Raw genomic sequence first — 16,791 nt, 5'->3', positions numbered from 1 at the left:
TTTTGACATAGGCTCCAAAGTAATTCATGGGATAAGAAAGCCTTTTCAAAGAAATTACATTGAAAAAGATTGCATATCTAATCAAAAAAAGAAGAACTACTTCCTCCTACCTCATATTGGAAATTAACCAATAATTTGGGATGAATAATGAAATTATACATAAAATCTAAAATGATGAAGATTCTAGAAATAAAAAACAGAGGCATGTCTTATCCTGAGAGTAGGCAAAAAAGTATTTTAGAGAGGACACACAAAACCGTAACAATTAAAAAACTGTATAATCAGATATCATCAAAAGGCAACATTACAAATTTGTTTTGAAGCAAACCATAGACTGGGAGAAAATAATTGAGAAAAAATTCATATGCTGATTAAACACAGACATACACACACAAAATTAATAATTAAAAAACTGCCATTCCAATAAAGGAATGAATGAAAGACTGAAATAGTCATTTCAAATAGGAATATTTGAAAGAAAAGAATAGCCCTAGAGAAAACAAACTAAGATAATATAAAATCTTTCATTTACTTATTCTTATTTTTATACAGATCTTATTGGAATAAATTGCTTCACAATACTGTGTTAGTTTCTGTTGTACAACAAAGTGAATCGGCAACATGCATACATATGTCCCCGTATCCCCTCCCTCTAGAGTCTTCCTCCCACCCTCCCTATCCCAACCCTGTAGGTCATCGCAAAGCACTGAGCTAATCTCCCTGTGCTGTGCTGCTGCTTCCCACTATCTAACTATTTTACATTCGGTAGTGTATATATGTTGATACTACTCTCACTTCGATCCAGCTTCCCCCTCCCACCCCATGTCCTCAAGTCCATCCTCTATGTCTACTCTTTATTCCTGCCCTGCAACTATGTTCATAAGTACCATTTATTTTTTTTTTAGATTCCATATATATGTGTTAGCATATGGTATTTGTTTTTCTCTTTCTGACTGACTTCACTCTGTATGACAGACTCTAGGTCCATCTACCTCACTACAAATAACTCAATTTTGTTTCATTTTATGGATGAGTAATATTCCATTGTATATATGTGCCACATCTTCTTTATCCATTCATCTGTTGATAGATATTTTGGTTGGTTCCACGTCTAATATTCCATTGTATATATGTGCCACATCTTCTTTATCCATTCATCTGTTGATAGATATTTTGGTTGGTTCCATGTCCTGGCTATTGTAAATAGTGCTTCAAAGAACATTGTGGTACATTTGTCTTTCTGAATTATGGTTTTCTCAGGGATATGCCCAGTAGTGGGATTTCTGGGTCATATGGTAATTCTATTTTTAGTTTTTTAAGAAGCCTCCATACTGTTTTCCATAGTGGTTGTATCAATTTACATTACCACCAACAGTGCAGGAGGGTTCCTTTTTCATCACACCCTTTCCAGCATTTATTGTTTCTAGATTTTTTGATAATGGCCATTCTGACCAGTGTGAGGTGATACCTTATTGTAGTTTTGATTTGCATTTCTCTAATAATTAGTGATGTTGAGCATCTTTTCATGTGCCTGTTGGCCATCCATCTGTCTTCCTTGGTGAAATGTCTATTTAGGTCTTCCGCCCTTTTTTTTTTTTTTTTTTTTGTGGTACGCAGGCCTCTCACTGTTGTGGCCTCTCCCGTTGCAGAGCACAGGCTCCGGACGCGCAGGCTCAGCGGCCAAGGCTCACAGGCCCAGCCGCTCCGCTGCATGTGGGATCTTCCCGGACCAGGGTACGAACCCGTGTCCCCTGCATCGGCAGGCGGACTCTCAACCACTGCGCCACCAGGGAAGCCCTTCCGCCCACTTTTTAACTGGATTGTTCATCTTTTTGATATTGAGCTCCATGAGCTGTTCCTATATTTTGGAGATTAATCCTTTGTCTCTTGTTTCATTTGCAAATACTTTCTCCCATTCTGAGGGTTGTCTTTTTGTCTTATTTATGGTTTTCTTTGCTGTGCAAAAGCTTTTAAATTCCATTTGTTTATTTTTGTTTTTATTTCTGTTACTGTAGGAGGTGGGTCAAAAAAAGATCTTGTTGTGGTTTATGTCAAAGAGTGTTTTTCTATGTTTTCCTCTAAGAGTTTTATAGTGTCTGGTATTACATTTAAGTCTTTAATCCATTTGGAGTTTATTTTTGGGTATGGTGTTAGGTAGTGTTCTAATTTCATTCTTTTACATGTAGCTGTCCAGTTTTCCCAGCACCACTTATTGAAGAGGTTGTCTTTTCTCCACTGTACATTCTTGCCTCCTTTGTCATAAATTAGGTGCCCATATGTGCGTGGGTTTATCTCTGGGTATTCTATCCTGTAGCATTGATCTATATTTCTTTATTTCTGCCAGTACCGTATTGTCTTGATTACTGTAGCTTTGTGGTGTAGTTTGAAGTTGGGGAGACTGATCCCTCCAACTCCATTTTTCTTTCTCAAGATTGCTTTGGCTATTTGGGGTCTTTTGTGTTTCCATACGAATTGTAAAATTTGTTGTTCTAATTCTGTGAAGAATGCCATTGGTAGTTTGATAGGGATTGCATTGAATCTGTCGATGGCTTTGGGTAGTATAGTCATTTTCACAGTATTGATCTTCCAATCCAAGAACATGGTATATTTCTCCATCTGTTTATGTCATCTTTGATTTCTTTCATCAGTGTTTTACAGTTTTCTGAGTACAAGTCTTTTGCCTCCTTAGGAAGGTTTATTTCTAGGTATTTTATTCTTTTTGTTGCAGTGGTAAATGGGAGTGTTTCCTTAATTTCTCTTTCTGACTTTTCATTGTTTTTTTATAGGAATGCCAGAGATTTCTGTGCATGAATTTTGTATCCTACAATCTTAAGAAATTCACTGATTAGTTCTAGTAGTTTTCTGCTGGCATTTTTAGGATTTTCTATCTATAGTATCATGTCATCTGCAAACAGTGACCGTTTTACTTCTTCTTTTCCAATTCGTATTCCTTTTATTTCTTTTTCTTCTCTGATTGCCATGGCTAGGACTTCCAAAACTATGTTGAATAAGAGTGGCGAGAGTGGACATCCTTGTCTTTTTCCTGATCTTTGTGGAAATGCTTTCAGTTTTTCACCATTGAGTATGATGCTTGCTGTGAGTGTGTCATATATGGCCTTTATTATGTTGAGGTAGGTTCCCTCTATGCCCGTTTTCTGGTGTCGGTGTTGAATTTTGTCAAAAGCTTTTTGTGCATCTATTGAGATGATCATATGGTTTTTATTCCTTAATTTGTTAATATAGTGTATCACATTGTTTGATTTGCATATATTGAAGAATCCTTGCATCCCTGGGATAAATCCCACTTGATCATGGTGTATAATCCTTTTAATGTGCTGTTGGATTCTGTTTGCTAGTATTTTGTTGAGGACTTTTGCATCTATGCTCATCAGTGATATTGGTCTATAATTTTCTTTTTTTGTGATATCTTTTCCTGGTTTTGGTATCAGGGTGATGGTGGTTTTGTAGAATGAACTTGCGAGTGTTTCTCCCTCTGCAATCTTTTGGAAGAGTTTGAGAAGGATCAGTGTTAGCTCTTCTCTAAATGTTTGATAGAATTCACCTGTGAAGCCATCTGGTCCTGGACTTTTGTTTGCTGGAATATTTTTAATTATGGTTTCAATTTCATTACTTGTGATAGGTCTGTTTGTATTTTCTAATTCTTCCTGGTTCAGTCTTGGAAAATTGTAGCTTTCCAAGAATTTGTCCATTTCTTCATGGTTGACCATTTTATTGGCATATAGTTGTTTGTAGTACTCTCTTATAATCCTTTGTATTTCTGCAGTGTCAGTTGTGATTTCTCCTTTTTCATTTCTAATTTTATTGATTTGCATCTTCTTCCTTTTTTTCTTGATGAGCCTGGCTAAGGGTTTATCAATTTTGTTTATCTTCTCAAAGAACCAGCTTTTAGTTTTTTTGATCTTTGCTATTGATTTCTTCATCTCTATTTCATTTATTTCTGCTCTGGTCTTTATGATTTCTTTCCTCTACTGAATTTAGGTTTTTTTTTTTCTTCTTTCTCTACTTGTTTTAAGTGTAGGGTTAGATTGTTTATTAGAGATTTTTCTTGTTTCTTGAGGTAAGATTGAATTGCTATAAACTTCCCTCTTAGAACTGCTTTTTCTGCATCCCATAGGTTTTGCGTAATTGTGTTTTCACTGTCATTTGCTTCTGTGTATTTTTTGATTTCCTCTTTGATTTCTTCAGTTATCCATTGGTTATTTAGTAACATATTGCTTAGTCTCCATGTTTTTACAGCTTTTTTTCCCCTGTAATCTATTTCTAATATCATAGCATTATGGTCAGAAAAGATGCTTGATATGATTTCAGTTTTCATAGGCTTGATTTGTAACCCAAGATGTGATGTATTCTGGGTAATGTTCCATATGCACTTGAGAAGAAAGTGTATTCTGCTGTTTTCAGAAGGAATGTCCTATAAATATTAATTAAGTCTATCTGGTCTAATGTGTCATTTAAGGCCAGTGCTTCCTTATTGATTTTCTATCTGGATGATCTGTCCATTGGTGTAAGTGTGGTGTTAATGTCTCCCACTATTATTGTGTTACTGTTGATTTCCCCTTTTATGGCTGTTAGCACATGTACTGAGGTGCTCCTATGTTGGATGTATATATATTTACAATTTTTATATTTTCTTGTTGGATTGATCCCTTGATCATTATGTAGTGTTCTTCTTTGTCTCTTGTAACAGTCTTTAGTTTAAAAGTCTATTTTTTTCTGATATGAGTGTTGCTACTCCAGCTTTCTTTGGATTTCCATTTGCATGGAATATCTTCTTCCATCCCTTCACTTTCAGTCTGTATGTGTCCCTAGGTCTGAATTGGGTCTCTTGTAGACAGCATATATATGAGTCTTGTTTTTGTATGTATTCAGCCAGTCTGTGTCTTTTGGTTGGGGCATTTAATCCATTTACATTCAAGGTTATTATTGATGTGAATGTTCCTATTACCATTTTCTTAATTTGTTTTGGGTTTGTTTTTGTGGGTCTTTTTCTTCTCTTGTGTTTCCAGCCTAGAGAAGTTTCTTTAGCATTTGTTGTAAAGCTGGTTTGGTGGTGCTGTGTTCTCTTAACTTTGCTTGTCTGAAAATTTTTTGACTTCTCCATTGAATCTGAATGCAATCCTTGCTGGGTAGAGTAATCATGGTTGTAGGTTTTTCTCTTTCATCACTTTACGTATATCCTGCCACTCCCTTCTGGCCTGCAGAGTTTCTGCTGAAAAATCAGCTCATAACCTTATGGGAATTCCTTTGTATTTTTTGTTTCTCCTTGCTGCTTTTAATATTTTTTCTTTGAAATTAATTTTTGTTAGTTTGATTAATATGTGTCTTGGTGTGTTTTTCCTAGGGTTTTTCTTGTATGGGACTCTCTGTGCTTCCTGGACTTGGGTGACTATTTCCTTTCCAATGTTAGGGAAGTTTTCGACTATAATCTCTTCAAATATTTTCCCATACCCTTTATTTTTCTCTTCTTCTTCTGGGATACCTATAATTCAAATGTTGGTGTGTTTAGTGTTGTCTCAGACCTCTCTGAGATTGTCTTCAATTCTTTTCATTCTTTTTTCTTTATTCTGCTCCTCAGCAGTTATTTCCACCATTTTGTCTTCCAGCCCACTTATTCGTTCTTCTGCCTCAGTTATTCTGTTATTGATTCCTTCTACTGTATTTTTCATTTTAATTATTGTGTTGTTCATCTCTGTTTGTTCTTTAGTTCTTCTAGATCTTTGTTAAACATTTCTTGTATTTTCTTTTTTTTTTTACATCTTTATTGGAGTATAATTGCTTTACAGTGGTGTGTTAGTTTCTGCTTTATAACAAAGTAAATCAGTTATACATATACATATGTTCCCATATCTCTTCCCTCTTGCGTCTCCCTCCCTCCCACCCTCCTGTATTTTCTTAATCCGTTCCTCCATTCCAAGATTCTGGATCATTTTGACTATCATTACTCTAAATTCTTTTTCACGTAGATTTTCTATTTCCTCTTCATTTATTTGGCCTTGTTGGTTTTTACCTTGCTCCTTCATTTGTGACATACTTTTTACAGTCTTTTTTTTTTTTTTATGAGTTGGATTGTGTTCCTGTCTTACTGGTTGTTTGGCCTGAGGCTTCCAACACTGCAGTTTGTAGGCTGTTGGGCAGAGCTGGGTCTTGGTGCTGAGATGAGGACCTCTGTGAGACCTTGCTCTAATGAATATTTCCTGGGGTCTCAGGTTCTCCTGTTAGTCCAGTGGTTTGGACTTGGAGCTTCCACTGTAGGTACTTCGGCCCGACCCCCAGTTCGTGAATCAAGGTCCCGCAAGCCATGTGGGGTGGTAAGAAAAAAAGAAAAAGAGAACAATAACAAAGTAAAAAAATAAAATTAGACTAGGAAACTAGCAGACATATTAGAAAGAATATAAAAATAACAATATAGTTGAATCAACAACCAGAAGGTACATCAGTACCATAATAGTAAAAAAAAAAAGGAGGAAGGAAATAAAAAAAAAAAAAGAAAGCAATAAAAAGGGGGAAAGGCCTTGGCTATGGAGGGTGGGGCCTAAGCAAGGGCGAGGTTTGGGTGGTGAGTGGGCCCTATGCTTAGGACCCACAGGCCTGGAAAAGGCCCTGGGAGCTCTGGGGGTTGGGGCTTAGGCTCAAGAAACAGAAGGGGTCCAGGCATGTCCCCCACCTCTGATCTCAGAGGGCAGGGGACCTCACCTGGGAGCCCAGCAGGCTTCCTGGGCTTGAGTGGGCAGGACAAATGCCCTCCTCTCCTATCCTGCTCCTCCTGGACGGCTTCTCCCACCTACCTCTCTTGATCTCCCCAGCCTCAGGGGTGCCAATCCTGTCTGGCCTCCACTTCTCCTCCCTCCTCTGTCCCCCCACGTCCTACCAGTTTACTTGGGGGTTCCTCCCATATCCTTGGGCATCCAAGTCCCCCACCAGTAATGGCAGGTGCCCTAGTTGTGGGGAGATGCTAACTTGGTGTCTTCCCTCACTGACATCTTGACTCCACCCCCTATTTTTTCTTATTCTTAACTGAGCTAGTAGATAGCACTTTGTTCAAAATAATAATAGCAACAGTGTATTTGGTTTTGATACTTTATGGATAAGTGAATGAATGACAGCAATATTATAAGGGGTAGATGGGAAGAATTGGGAATACTCTGTTATAATGTACTTAAACTTCACATAATATGACACAGTGTTATTTGGAAGAGGACTTGAAGTGTTATTTGGAAGATGTAAATGGAACCACTAAAAAAAGAAAATAATGTAAAAGTAATATGCATTTAAATTTTATTGAATAAAATCACTATGAGTTGATTCTAAAATAATTCAAGAACTGAATAACAGAAAACATGAAGCTTTTTCTTGCAATGTGCTCAATAGATAGTGAAGGAATGATGGAGCTATGCAGTCATCGATAGATTCTAAATCTAGTTGATGAAAATTTGACTAGGATCAGGATATTTACATCATTTCAAGGTATCTCCTTAATTTTGTTAAATTATTAAATTTGTTAAATATCAAATGTTAAATTTAAATTGTTACCTAAAATGAGAAAAATTATCATTATGGCTACCAGACACCACTATAGCCAAATAATAAAAGTTTACATCTGCTATATTGTGACAAACTGACACAATATGCTTTCTGATAGTGATGCACTAGAAAAGAATGTATTATCAATTCAATAACTTTTCTGCCAAAAATGCATACCTGGGTACATTTATGAGGTAGCTTCAGACAAACTCAAATTGAGAAATATTCAACAAAGTAACTGGCCTGTACGCTCAAATATGTCAGGGGGAAAAAAAAGACAAATAAAAGCTGAAGAATCATTCCAGACTGGACAATTGAATGCAATGTGTGATTGTGAGTTGGATCATGGACATGGGGGGAAAAAATCTATATAAAAAGAGTTATTATTTGCACAATTAATGACATTTGAATTTGGATTGTGGATTAAATAATAATAACATTGTATAAATGCTAAATTTTCTGTTATTGATAATTGTATAATTTAAATGTATAAGAGAGTGTCTGGTTCTAAGGAAATACATACATAGAGCATTTTAGGGGTAAGTAGGCAGAGTGTCGTCAGCTTACTCTCAAAATATTCAGAAAAAAAATAGACCAGGTAGATAGATAGATAGATATCAATAGATAGAGAAATAGACTTTGTAAATAGATGGATACATTGGTAGGAGGAAAGAATGATACATGGGGGAAAATGTAAACATTTGGTGGATCTAAGTAAGGTACATATGGGGGCTCTTCGTATTCTTATTACAACTTTTCTGTAAGTTTGAAGGTATATTAAAATTAAAATCTATGAGTAAAACTTACACATTGGTTCTTTCTAATTTCTAAAAATTTGGAAATTGCAAAAATATGCTGTACTTATTGCTGTGGATAAATGTACCACATAGAAAAATGTAAAATATATTAAGACCATGAAGAACTTTAAAGATCATTCTATAGGAAAAATAAATCTATTTCCAAATTTACCACTTAACAGGTCTCCCTGAAAGATCATATTACTGCAGAAAGAAAAAGAGTTTTGAGGGGAAAGAACAAGAGAGAGAGGGAGAAGTCTAGGGATATTCTCTGTATTATCACATTTAATCCTCAGAAGAATCCTTAGATTATGTTCTATTACCCAATTTTCAGATTAAAAAGTGAATTCATAAAGATTAAGTATATTATGCAAAGTCACAGGGTTTACAACTTAGTTTGTATCTAGCGTTGAATCCACATATTTCTGACCCCAACATCCATGCTCTACCCTCAATACCCAAAACAATGAATTTTTTAACTGATAGGTATTTTACTAAAATATATTTTAAAACATTTATTTATTCAAATATATATATATATATTTATGCTCATGCTTTCTTAAACACAAAGTCAAAAATTATAAAATTGTTTATAATGAAAAGTACATTCTTTCTATCAATACACTCTGGTCCATGTTCTTATTAATTCATATTCCCAGTGATAGTCTGACCATATATAATCATAGTCTGACCATATATAATCATATAAGTCAATATCACTTTTATTTCTTTACATAAAAGGCAAATCATGGTTCCTAACCTCACTTTTTTTTTTACTTAACAATATATCTTAACATGTATTTCAGTAGTGTATTCTGTAACTCTTAATAGATATTACATCCCTATTTTAAAATACAAGGTCTCCAGTTGATATTAAGTTTGGTTGCTCCCACACTTTTGAAATCAAACATTGCCACAATGAATCCTTTACTCACATATATGTATATGTGTATACATATGAGTACTTCTATAAAAATATTTTACAATTAAAATTTCTTGTTCAAAAAATATATGCCTTGCTAGTTTGATATTGTCAAAATGCCTGCTAAAGATAGTGTACTAAAATAAATACATTTAAGAATGTCTGTTTCCCCACTCCTAAAGATACAACATTACAAATTGATATGGAATTTTTTCTCACTGTATTTTTTTTTTTTTTTTTTTTTTTTTTTTTTTTTTTGCTGTGCGCGGGCCTCTCACTGTTGTGGCCTCTCCCGTTGTGGAGCACAGGCTCCGGACGCACAAGCTCAGCGGCCATGGCTCACGGGCCCAGCCGCTCCGCGGCATGTGGGATCTTCCCGGACTGGGGCACAGAACCCGTGTCCCCTGCATCGGCAGGCGGACTCTCAACCACTGCGCCACCAGGGAAGCCCCTCACTGTATTTTTAATTTGCTATTCTTTCAAATTTCCTAAGGGTGCTCATTTTTGTTTCATGAATTTAAAAGCCAATATGTCTATTTCCTGTTGGAGAAGTCTTTATTGATGCCTTTTGCCCATTTTATATTCTTTGTCTATATATATTTTCTTTTTTTTCAAATTCTTTATATTTTAAGTGTATTTTACTGATAGTCCTCATCAAACATGTATCTTTAATATTTTTAAGTTGGTCTTTTATTTTTTAATGTATAAAAATATCTTCTATGGAGAATTTTAAAATATTTATTCAAAAACATTTATCAGTTTTTTCTGTTATGAATGTCTGGGTACCATCCCTAGGAAGGATTTCTTTGCTATCATTATATGAAATGTAAGTCTTTGATATTTCCTTTTATTCTTTCTTTACTTACATTTAAATTTTTATTTTTCTAGAAGTTCTTTTGTTTAAGTCAGCTAGCCAAGTGTATTTATTTCCTATGATTATACAATTGTCCCTATACCATTTCTGTGCTCTTTTGAAGTATTCTTCTTATTATATTTTCTTTTTACCTATATATATGTGTCTGTTTCTGGTCTATGTTTTATTACTCTTTCTACCTCTGCACCAGGAGCAAACAACTTTAATTGCTTTAGCTTTATAGTATTTACAAAAGATAGAATATATTATCTCTTCTTTACCTTTTATTCTTCCCCTCATAACTACTTTCCAGAATTTTTCTGGTTATTCTTACACATTTTCCAAATTAATGCTAGAAACATCTCTTATTCTAAAAAATCTGTATGAATAATTTTAATGATATCTCATTAAGCTATAAAATAACTTAAGAAGAATTGTCATCTGTACAATTCTAAGTCCTTTATTCCAACAAAGGCATTTATCTTTCAATTTATTCAGAATTCTTGTTCCATTGGTAGCATTTTATAATTTTCTTATTAAGTTTATACCTGGGGATCTTTGCCTTTCTGCTGTTTTAATGGTGGCAGACTTAGCAATTGCCCCTTGGGTTAAATTCAATAACTTCTTTAAACTTCAGTTTATGCTGCTATCCTTAGATGTGGCATTTGGGAAGGTTCTAAATCCCTCAGTAGCCACGCAAGGCAGATTAAGAATAGGATAATATAGGTTCACATTGAAGACGCAATAGCAATGTGTACAAAAGATTCACATTAAGATTTTGTTTTCTTTTGTTGTTGTTGTTTTTAATGCAGCTGATGCCCATGCCTAAGAAAGAACTATCAGTATGTTGGGGCGCATACATAATGGCTGGGCTTGAGATCAGGGCTTTAGTTCTGGAAGCTGGGCATATTAGTTGCTAATGGACATGAGGTAAAGGGGGTAGTACTTAAGAAGAGACTAATCTGATAGGTGGACTTCATACCTTATTGTGAAAAGAGTTATAATAAGGATTCCTATGTCTTGACATTTACACAGAAACCAAGAGTATATCACTCTATACTAGACATGGGTTATGGGTCTGGCTGGATGCTCCAGGAGGGGACAGAAACCTGAAAAATTTCACGACATCCCCCAACACACAGAAAATCGTTGATCTAAAAACAAACCAAGAAAAGATTATTTTAAACTTCTCCACCTATCTTAATACTATCTTAAACTCCCCACAATCAGAGATATTGGAGCTAAAAGTATGTGAAGACTACTAGTATTATTCTTTTCCCTGTCATATGTTATGTTGGCTTGGAAACTGGAACAAGCTAGCACCCACTGGTCACTGCATCAAACTCTGAGAAATGAGAAGGCAGAGGTGGGGGGAAATATGCTCAAAGAACTATAGCTCTGTCTCTGTGCCTTATTTCTTGCTGCTTCCCCAGTGGTCATTCTTTCCTAGGAACTACAGATATCTGCTTTGCAAATATACTCAGTTCTGCTCCAGGGGTTACCACCGTGATAACTTTCGTTACAGATCCAAAACACAAGCCTGAATGTGTTTTTGCTTTTATTACAATGGAGATTCCCATTTAATAAGTTAGAATTCTCCATTCTGACAAAAGAGCAATTTGAAAAATAAACGTATCTATGTAATTAAAGTCCAAATATGAGCCCATTTAAAAATGTGTTTGTTTAATTTACAAATATCTCTACATGGAACTAAATTACTTAGTATATAATATCTATATTTTTCAGCTTTCCATGGAATTTAGGCATTTTCCATGAATGAGCTTTATGAATGAAGTCATCTGTACAATGTCACTTTCTTATGGGACTCCAAAAGTAATAAGGGAAAATAGAGTCAGTAATATTCTAAACATTCATTCACTTAATAAATGTTTATTGTTGGTATTTTTCTAGACTGTAGAAATACAGTAGTATAGAACCAAATCTTTGCCCCCGTGGAAGTTACACTCTGGTTGGGATAGATATGTAATAATAATTTTTTAAAAGATTAAGTTAAATATATTCAATGTATGTTACTCTGGAGATAATAGGACTCAGTGGGAAGTTGAAATTTTAATATTTTAAGGACAGGAGGGAGCCAGCCTGCATGTAATATGTCTGTCCAATAGTCAGTCTCCCTAGCTCCAGCAGTTCCAGCTTGCCTCTGTTCTGATCGACTGAAGGCCATGAAGTAACAGCTGTTAAATACTTTGGATATCATTCCTAAGTGGCCATCTATTGTTTTCACAGAAACCACCCCCACTCTTTTTTTTTCTGGGACCATCTGCCTTTCTTTCTGAATCCTAAATCCATCTTTCTGAGTCCAAAAATGATGGACCCAGGATTAAGTTTCAGGCAAAACCTGGCCAATCATAGACCTTCCTAGGTTTCAAACCATAGATCTAAGGAAAGGTTCTCAGTGTCCTTCTATGGGCAAAATGGTGATGTATAGAGCACAACTTCTGCCAGTTGCATATCATATATACATATGAATCTTCCTTTTTTGTGTGCCTGATTAAAGCTGAATTTATGTCACTTATAAAAAATAATTAAAAAAAATTTTTTTTAATTTATTTTTTGGCTGCATTGGGTCATCGTTCCTGCATGCAGGCTCTCTCTAGTTGTGGCGAGCGGGGGCTACTCTTAGCTGCGGTGCATGGGCTTCTCATTGTGTTGGCTTCTCTTATTGTGGAGCATGGGCTCTAGGTTCACGGGCTTCAGTAGTTGCAGCACACGGGCTCAGTAGTTGCAGCACCAGGGCTCAGTAGTTGTGGCTCGTGGGCTATAGAGTGCAGGCTCAGTAGTTGTGGCACATGGGCTTAGTTGCTCTACGGCATGTGGGATCTTCCTGGGCCAGGGATCAAACCCATGTCCCTTGCATTGGCAGGTGGATTCTTAACCACTGCGCCACCAGGGAAGTCCCTAAAAAATAATCTTAAATAACACAATCAATTATGTACTAGACACTGTGGTAATATCTATAAACACTGTTAGTATTTCTCAAAATTAAGCCAAAAAAACTTGATTTAATTACAAATCTAAATCAGAGAGCACTATCACATTAACCATCTCCTTTAATCCTTACAAAACTCACATGTGGCTTACTTCAACTGGGTGACTTCCCAATTTCATACTGACAGTTAAGTTGCAGAATCATGATTAAAACTGAGATTCCGAAGCTAATCATCAAAGCTATACTATTAATGATTTCTAGGTTGCCAGAATTTGGAAGAAAATTTATTGTTCACTTACTTTTAAAAATTCTATAAATATTTATGGAAAAGTCAAAGATGAGGAAGGAACAATAATAAAAATAAAATGCTGTGATATTTCAGAGAAAGTAGAATTTGGCATTTGGACAACTCCATAAATATTGCAGGGAAAAAGGAACTGAGGACTATATTATACATGGGGTTTTTTTGCCCTTATTATAGTCTGTGTGACTCTTCCCCCTTCGCTCTAATGAGACTTCAATTTTTTAATCTTAATACAAATGTAACAGAGAATTTTTCCCAAAGTTAACTTTCAGCCCCATATAAAATTTGACTAGCATTAACAATTATACAAGCTTTAGAAAGTGACAGCTAATTAAAAACATTGTCAACTTTATTATATAATTCTATTCTCCTAGCTCAGTAATATGGACAGGAGTTTTCTCAACTTATAGAAAACAAAGAGATTAGTGTCCATATGTTTAAAAAAATAATTACTCAAAGCAATTTAGCTAACAAGTGACAGAATCAGAACCATAATCCAAATAGTCTAACCCTTACTTTTATAGTCTCTTTACCTAAAGTTATGCAAATGTATTACATTTAAGAGTATTATGGATTGCTGATCATTTTTTGGTTTTGTTTTATTTATTTTTTAAAAATCTGCTATCTGTTATTTGGTCACTGCTTCAGGAATTAGCTTTGAGCATTAGGAATAGAAAAAATTACTTAAATGTCTGTTGTTTCAAGGAACGGAAACTAAGACCAGCCCAAACATGGAATTTACTGATTGAAAAGACAATGGGATGTTCACAGGAAAAGTCACATGTATGACTTTTGGAGGATTTAATATGTCAAGATGTGAGGTGGCGACTGTCTGTATCTGTTCCAGAAAGAAACACAATCCATTTCTATCAATACTTGAGTCTTCAGTCTGGGGATGTGATGTCTCTACTGACGCATGGTCTGTGTTTTTCCTTAACTTTACTTAGGTTTATTGTGGTGCTATTTCAAGCCTTGACTCTCAATGAAATTTCAGCTCTAGAGCCTACCACTATATATGTTTCTGAGTTGATTTTTTTTTTTTTTTTTTAAAAGATCAGACTGCTCCTGAGCCAGCCAATTTGTTCACTCTGTTAGGGTTAACTGTATACTCTGATCTAATTTGATATGGCCAAAAGGATGGGTCCAATAATATAAACATGGGTGTCCCAGCATATCTTTTACAAATAATTTGCCTTTTCAGAGACACTTATGTGAAGCATTTGAAATTTTGTTAGTTGAGAAAATTTTACCTTAGAACTTTATTTTCCCTAAGAAGATATGTCATCCACATACCTGTCTGTACCCCTCTCTTCACTTTTGCCTCAGTAGACACTTTCAGTGCTTCCAGATGAAGGGGCTCAGAAAACGTTTGGTAAACATGTTCTTCTGGATAAGGTCAAACTATTTTGCACCTAAGGAATTTCTAATAAAATCAATAGCCAGAATGAGATTTTATAGAAGCAAAAGCAAAAACATGTGAACCATGACTGACCAAACTATGTGAGGTGTGACTGACAAAAACATTAGTCAGGATTTCTTAAGAGCAAATGAGCTAAGTCTGGGCAAAACTACTATGATTATAGCAAATATGAAAGTATGAATCATTCAGAAGTGACTAGCAACTTTTGATTATCATGAATTTAATTTTCTTAACATTTCATCTAGAAATAATAGGCTTATATATACATTGCAGAATAGTTCAAAGAATCCCTGCTTATACTTTACACAGAGATTCTCCAAATGTGAACAATTTACCACATAAAAAACATACAGTCCGTGAAACTTTCTGAACCATTTCAAAATAAATGACAGACATGACTCCTTCTGCTCCTAAATAATTTCCTAGAAACAAGGACTCTCTTGCATAACCAAAGTACAATTATAAAACTCAGAAAGATACCACTGACATAATAAAATTACCTAAAAATAATTACCTAAAACTATTACCTAAAAATGAAATCTGTAGATTTTATTCAAATTTTGACAATTTCTCCACTAATGTCCTTTACCTGATCAAGGATTCAATCCAATTACATGTTGCATTTAACTGTGGTGCTGTTAAATCTCCTTTAATTTGGAACAGGTCTTTATTTTGTCTTTCATGACCTTGACTCTTATGAGGAATATAGAGTGTCTCTCAGTTTAGTTTTGTCTTGTATTTCCTCATGGGTATATTCGTATTTTGTATTTTGATGGAGTATCACAGAAGTGATTTTTGTATTCTTCTCAGTAAATCTTATAGAAAACATGATGTTGATTTGTCCCATTACTAATTATAATACAATGATCACTTGGTGCTGATGGTATCTACAAGATTTCTCCACCATAAAGTTACTGCAAGATTTCTCTACTATAAAGTTACTGTATTTTCTTTGTACTCAATTAGTATATTGAGAGGAGATATCAATACTTTGTGACTACATTTAACCCTTGAACAGTGCACAGTCAAAAATCTATGTATAAGTTATAACTGGTCCTTCATACCTGAAATTTCTCCATATCTGAAGTTCTGCATCCTCAGATTCAACCAACCATGGATTGGATCATGTACTACCATAGTATTTACTATTGAAAAAAGTCTGCATGTAAGTGGACCCATGCAGTTCCAATCCATGTTATTCTAGGGTCAACTGTATATAGGTTTCTCATCATGCTTTCATCTCCTAATATTACCAGTAGTGATGATGCTGATTTTATTAGTCAGTGTGCTTCAAATATTCTGGACTAGTCCTAAATCTAGAGCAGAATGAATGTTTCCCAATTTAAAATAATCAATCAAGCATTTTTTTCTAAACAATTCGCCGTTCTACTTTCTTAGCAATATACACCGCTCTAGTAATAGCAAGAATGTTTTCAGGGAAGGGATCATTCCTAGCCTATTCAGTAATCTAAAAGATCAATGCAGTTGGCACTTTCTTTAAACTTCATTTTATAATTTTTTTTCTTTGTTTTGGTTTAGTTGTGGGGTTTGTTTGTTTGTTTGTTTTCCCCCTACTGTTCTTTTTCTCCAAGTAGCAATTCAGCTGCAAGATTTTACCCATTTGTTCAACAGTGTCACGCCGAGCAATGCTACAATCACAAATTCTGAATATAACAGAAACTTATTTAATTTGACTAATCATTTTCCCCTGTAAAACATTATGTCTTTTGCCTTTATGGGCCCCATCCTTGCTTTTGGTCTGAGATCATCTTTACACGGACTCCTTTTCCCCATCTATATCTATACAGAAGCAAATGTTTTAAACAAACTTCCTGAATTATTGTTTGATGTTAACCTGAAATTCTCATTCTCTGCAACATAATTCATCTGTGTAGAATCAGATTTTCCCTGATTCAATATTAGTAAACTCTTAATCTCATTGTGGCTTTGAGTCTTTATATTTCTTTTATCAGTAATACAGCAGAATCTGCAAAGATAAATAT

This window comes from Leucopleurus acutus (genome assembly GCF_964270905.1).
Source record: "Leucopleurus acutus genome assembly, chromosome: 4".
NCBI lineage: Eukaryota > Metazoa > Chordata > Mammalia > Artiodactyla > Delphinidae > Leucopleurus > Leucopleurus acutus.
This window is presented reverse-complemented; position numbering follows the sequence as displayed.